Genomic DNA, 6,423 nt, shown 5'->3' with positions numbered 1-6,423 from the left:
GACTACTTTTACGACTTTGGTAGGCGTGGGATTCGTGGCTATCTTGGCCACAATAATGCGTTCACTATGCTGTTTGTAGTAGCTTACCCGCATTCCTATTTTTATTAATTATTAGACCTACTTATGCATTACCTTCATATTAGCCTTCCTAATACTAAAATCTATATCCGATGTTAACAATGACGCCGGTGGATGGACTATCAGGAAATTACTGACCGTCGAGAAAGTCACAAATATAACCGACAAGCTAATGGGCCCTTCACAGGAAAAGGTTTTTTGCCAGAAAACGGGGAAAATTGAAACCCAGCAAATGAGTAAAAAAATGTATATTCACTGACAAAAAAAATAGTGTACGCACACAACTTACACAACAATAGTCTGGGATTACTCTATTACGTAACAGTTTTCGTGATTGTATCTTGCAGCTTTAGTTATTTTTAATTAAAAGAGGCTTTAAAAGGACAGAAAGAACGTGTTGGACTACGCTACAGATCGTTCTGTTAGCACAGTCTTTACTTTGTAATCACTTTCGTTGACTTCGGCAACTCTCAACAGAAATCTTCAACCTAACCGAGACAATGTGCTACGATACAGCCGAGATCATGACAAGAGAATGGGCTACATCACACTCGAAGTAAATTTATATAGGTAAGGATCCCCATGACCTGTGTACGTCTATTATAAGAAATCTCCAAGCCACTCTCCTCAAATAGATCGCAATCTTCTCTTGACCTTCATCTGTTACTATTTCAGAATTAAAAACCAGATTCAAAGAAAATTTGGCTACAAGGCACAAAACTAGAAAAATAAAAATAATAAAAGTGAGAACGTGAAACATGTTAGCAATAACCATAAACAGGAGATTTACAGAAAATATAATTGAGAAAGGAAATCATTAATATTATCGACCGTTTAGGAACTCTAGGCTACGAAATGGATAAAACCACATATCGAATAAGTGGTGGAAGAGTTAGTGTGTTTTAAGATTAAATCCAAACAAGAATTAGAGAAAAATATATCGAAGCAAGGCCTCTATTACGAAAAATTGCTATATCTCGAGACAAATTGTGTCCTTCTGTATTAGATGAAATGTTTTGGCCCCTAGTACGGATGAAACAGTATCTGCAGTATCAGCAGGAACTTCGGACATGTGTTTCATATTTCATCCAAGCCTGCAGTCTATAAATATTTAAACAAAATACTAAAACAAAATACCACTACAGGGGAATTACTTACGAAGTAGTTCTTGGTAAAGAAACACAGGACACAATTACGTATGTAGGCTTAATACGAACTACAACTGTGTTTATAAATCGCTATAGTTGCCTTGGACTAACGACGAGCAAATATCAATATAACCTGTACGCTTTTCAAAGCTGTTATCCATGAAAAAGCCAAACTACGTATCGTGAACAAAATACAATTTAACACCGAAACAATGACATTAGCTGACAATGGGCACAGACTTTAGTCAATGGGCACTGTTGAAAATTTGTGCCAGACCAGGATTAGCACCCGAGTCCCCTGGTTACGAGGGAGAGGCAATGATCACTGTGTCCGAATTACACAGTGGTCAACAGAATAGCACGAACTGCCCGAGCATGCCGTTCTTTAGATCCAAATTCTCAATTTCTCCATAGACTGCTAATGCACTGCTCCTTGAACATAATCCTCCTCCCTTTAATTATACAGTACATGGCCAAAAAAACAGACACCGAATATATGCAAACTTGGCCTTACGAACATTGCAGACGTCGTCTATGTAACACACGTCAAACTTCAAAGAATTTACTAATTCGTTGCATTGTTTACTATAGACCACAAATCAAGTAACGTAAAAAAAGCACTGCGTCTATTGAGATCATGATTCAGAGTTAAAAAAAACTAATAAGTCGCCTACATATTACAGTTGCTGCCGAAAGAGGAGAACCATTATTTTCCCACAAAAGGAAATATAGTTAAAATTACGCTTCTATTTCGGTTAGTTTATGCGGTTACTAAAATTTGCAGTGAAAGTTACATAGTGGACTCTACCCTCCCCCCACCAGAAACGTAGTTATCGTGGCTGTTGTGAGACTTTTGTACACAGTTAGAGTAAGTGTGTTAAATGTGGCGCGGACGGAAACGCTAGGCTACGCTACAGGGCAATCTGCTCGCACAACGTTTAGTCGGCATTCATAAACGTTGGCGTAAACAACTCTCAATCAAATTACCACCTTCCAACCTAACTTAGATCTCGGGCTACACTACCAATCGGCCTCTCATCACAACCAAAAATTCATTGAGGGGGGTGGGGGGATTTCCTGTAGCTCTCTCTAATGTATGTCTAGGCAAAACTGCCAGTTTTGTCAGACTCAACAGCAAGATTTACCAATGGTAAACACTTTTGAGACGGCTCGTAATTTTAGAATAGTCCTCTTCGTCTTACTTGGCATAAATTGTTCGCTGGCGTCCCAGCAGCTAGGTCCCTCAGTGTCTGCTTCTGCCATCGCACCACGCTAGTCTGCTGTTGTCCTAGCAGACCGAACGCACCGCACATCCGATACCTTCGGAACCACTCACTGGCCAGTTAGCAACTGAGCGGAACACTGTTTACATCGTGAAAGGAAAACTATGCAAAGATGTACACTTAAATGGCACGACTGAGTAGCACACACACAGTAATATCTGAGGAATGTCCTTCGACACGCGCAGAACGAAAGTCTTCTCGCGAACGTACAGCGTCTCTGATAAAAAATCTCGTGACTATATTCCGGCGTTACGGCCAGGTCCTCATACAAATGAGCAAAAAAGGGTACATTTGAAATTCTTTTTGAGACAATGAAAATACATTCGAAAGATCTGTTTGGGAATTACGAGTGATAATACTATGAGCTTAATTTTAGATTTTCAATAAAAAATGGCGCCTGTAATTATGATTTGCTCAAGTGCCTGCGAGACTGGAGTACGCAGAGCGCGTGCAGTGTGGCACCTCATATGTTACCTGAATTCAAAAATGGGTAACATCAGTTGATACTACATTATTCCTCTGAAATTGAAAATGGATAACATCAGTCGATAAAACATAAAATTTATGGGAGCGTATACCTAACCGCAATGAAACAACCTTAAATTTAACGATACAGTGCTAATTCGAACTTTGAGTTCGATTTTTGAGGGTTTGTTTCACTCCTTATGCCTACACAAAAATTAGTTAATATTAACAAATGTCATATTATAGCTATAAGTTCCTAAGAAAAGTGTTTACTTTTAGGGGTCAGAGGTAGATGTTAAGAGAACGAACCACTTTTAATTTATGCTGCATGCCGTTCTGAGAAAATAGTTACCCGAAAAAAATGTGTTCAAAGTTTAGGGAAAACATTTAGTTATATTATTACTTCGATTTGCATGAACTGAGTGTTACATATATATTTTTAATGTCGCTGAAAACGAATCTGAAGTCAGATTTTCAATATTCAAAACAGCTAATCCAATACGGAGGGCAACCGATTATGTTTTGACCAATTTTTACCAAAAATGTATTTTCGTTATTTACGTTTAGTCTGCAAGTCAAGGAGTATTTATCAACCCTTCCTCTACCTCTGATTGTTCCTAGACAGCAACTTCCTGTTCTTCTTGGCAGGAAAAGCCGATCTGTCAAAGCTGGATATGCAGCACTCGGCAGCCTGCACTTGATATTCGTCCGTATTTTCGGTGAGTATGTTTGCATGCATTCTGCAGTATGAATCATTTTGAGCACGTGCGACACGGGACGAGTTATCATCTACATCTATATGGATACCCTGCAAAACACATTTAAGTGCCTGGCAAAGGGTTCATCGAATCACCTTCACAACTGATAATTAATTGAAACCCTCAGCTGCCGACAGGTGTTGTTGATATACTTCGATGGGGACAGCTGAAAAGTGTGCCCCTACTGGGACTCGAACCCAGAATCTCCTGCTTACAAGGCAGACGCTCAATCCATCTGAGCCATCGAGGGCACACATGAACAGCACGACTGCAGGAATTTATCCCTCGCACGCTTCCCGTGAGACTCACATCCCCAACCGTCCACAATCCGCATACGTAATGTACTTAATAGGTATTTGTCCATCCACTCATTACTGGCTCACACTAAGGTGACGATTCCCGTAAGAGTTCCGGCAACCTGTGCGCATTCGCACAGACGAAGGTCAATGGCTGGGTAACGTTTAACCATAGATATGAAGATAGTAACTGCTCTCGAAAGAACAGGCGCCACTGACGACCTTGCAACTCTTCTAGAATACATGATAAACCGGCCGATGTGGCCGAGCGGTTGTAGGCGCTTCAGTCGGGAGCCACACGACCGCTACGGTCGCAGGTTCAAATCCTGCCTCGAGCATGGGTGTGTGTGATGTCCTTAATTTAGTTAGGTTTAAGTCGTTCTAAGTTCTAGGAAACTGATGACCTCAGATGTTAAGTCCCAAAGTGCTCAGAGCCATTTGAACCATCAGTCCCTATGTTTACACACTACTTACAGTAACTTATGCTAAGGACAACACACACACAACCATGCCCGAGGGAGGACTCGAACCTCCAACAGGGGGAGCCGCGCGAACCGTGACAAGGCGTTGGACACATGGCGGGTACCCCGCGCGGCTCATGGCAGCCGTGACACTGCTTCAAACAATGGACTGTAGAAACTTTTGTAAAGCACGGATTAAAAAAAAAAAAACTTTCTGTTCCAAGAGTCTAGACAAGAACACCTTTAAAAAATGCAACTACAAAGAAATTGAATTTTCGAACGTTTTGAATGAGAACCTGTCCTTATGGAACACCGTTGATCAAATGTCACAGGGATTATATACTCAGGTTTCACATGTGGATTAACACTTTCTAATCAATATCCGGAATGAGCAGGGCTTAAAACTTTGAAGAGTTAAATTTCAAGGGCCGTTCTCTTGTATGCAAATAGTTTCACAGTAGAAATTTCTCTAGTTTTATTTATTAATTCATTTATTTATTTTTTGCTGTAGGTAAAGAAGGATAGCATTGTGAGGAGGGGGAAGGGGGGGGGGGAGGAATCTTGCATCTCCCACCTTGGAATTCTCAGTACAGAATTTTTATTCATTACGAGATTCTTAGCCACTTGCAGAAGTGATTTCGAGTGATTCTGCAAAACTTTTCCTTTAGCCAATCGTAGCAACTATAGGATTCCGTTCCTGCTGCATGACATGTCTCGGAACTTAAACTGACCAACTCATTTGCATAAAGAGCTAGCTTATCATCCGCTTCTTTACTTGCGTAGACCGTTCATGGTCTGCAAAGAATTTTTTTCTTTAATCGTTTTTTTATGTCTTTTATAAACTGCAACACTTTCTAAACTTTCTAAACTTAGCGCCGTTGAAGCATGGTCTTTTACTGAATGATCAAAAAGCAATGCTGACAGCTGGAGTCCAAGGTTTTTGTTAATCAAGCCGTTTGTATTCTTGTGGTGATATCTCCGTACAGTCTTTCATTCCCTAACGCATATTTCTTTATATCTAATTGAGAAGTGAAATACCGGTTTTCATAGATGCAGATTTAAAATATTTTAATATAACGCAATAAATATTTCATTAAAATTTTCATCCCCTTATGCTCGAAGTTCCAAAACCAGAAAAACACGTAGTTTTTAAAAATTGTAACATATTAGATATATTTAGCAATCCTTTCATAATGAACCATTTTCTGAAACATCTCACACCCTTTAGGGGTTGGGTTTTCAAAAACAATTAAACACGTATTCTTCTATTTAGAGCCGAGGAGCCAAATTCAAATCTTCATCCATTTAATTCTAAAAATGCTTTCATAGTGAAATATTTCATAAAACATTACATCCCCTATTTCACTCTATTAGTGAGTTAAATTTCCAAAAGCAACGAAACACATTTTTTTTACATCCAACCGAGATGTCAAATACCTATTTTCATAGATGTAGCTATAAAAATGCTTCAGTAGTTCTTTAATAATGATTTATTTTCAAAAAACCTTCACTAATTATTTTATCCCCCAATGGAAGAATTTCGGAAAATGCTAAAAACCTGTTTCTTTTTTGTATCTGACTGAGACACCAAATGTCAATTTTCGTAGTTTTTGTAGTTATAGCTTCAATAGGGACATAGGGACATATTTAAAAAAAAAAGACTTTCAACCCATGTTTCACCCCCATAGGAGTGAAATTTCGAACAATCTCTTCTTAAATGATGCTTTCAGCGTAAGATTTACACCTTCATCAAATTTCAAGTCCGTATACTTTGCAGGTTGGGCTGGAAGGCTATGGGTCAGTGAAACCTGTGCCCCTATTGCACCTTCTTGGAGGTTGTAGTTCCAAAAACAGTGAAACACGTAGTTTTCAATAACACAATATTCATAGATTTCGCTTTAAAAACTCTTTCGCACTGAAATACTTTCATAAAA

General features: G+C 39.1%; 1 non-coding gene across 1 annotated transcript; it reads right to left on the bottom strand.

The window, feature by feature from the left end:
- Positions 1-3,908: 3,908 nt before the first annotated feature.
- Positions 3,909-3,983, bottom strand: Trnat-ugu (transfer RNA threonine (anticodon UGU)). Its single transcript has one exon. It is a non-coding gene; the product is annotated as a tRNA-Thr (tRNA).
- Positions 3,984-6,423: the final 2,440 nt, after the last annotated feature.

This window comes from Schistocerca gregaria, chromosome 6, assembly GCF_023897955.1.
Source record: "Schistocerca gregaria isolate iqSchGreg1 chromosome 6, iqSchGreg1.2, whole genome shotgun sequence".
Classification (NCBI taxonomy): Eukaryota; Metazoa; Arthropoda; class Insecta; order Orthoptera; family Acrididae; genus Schistocerca; species Schistocerca gregaria.
The sequence above is the reverse complement of the archived record's forward strand: the minus strand, read 5'-3'. Positions and strand labels throughout refer to the sequence as shown.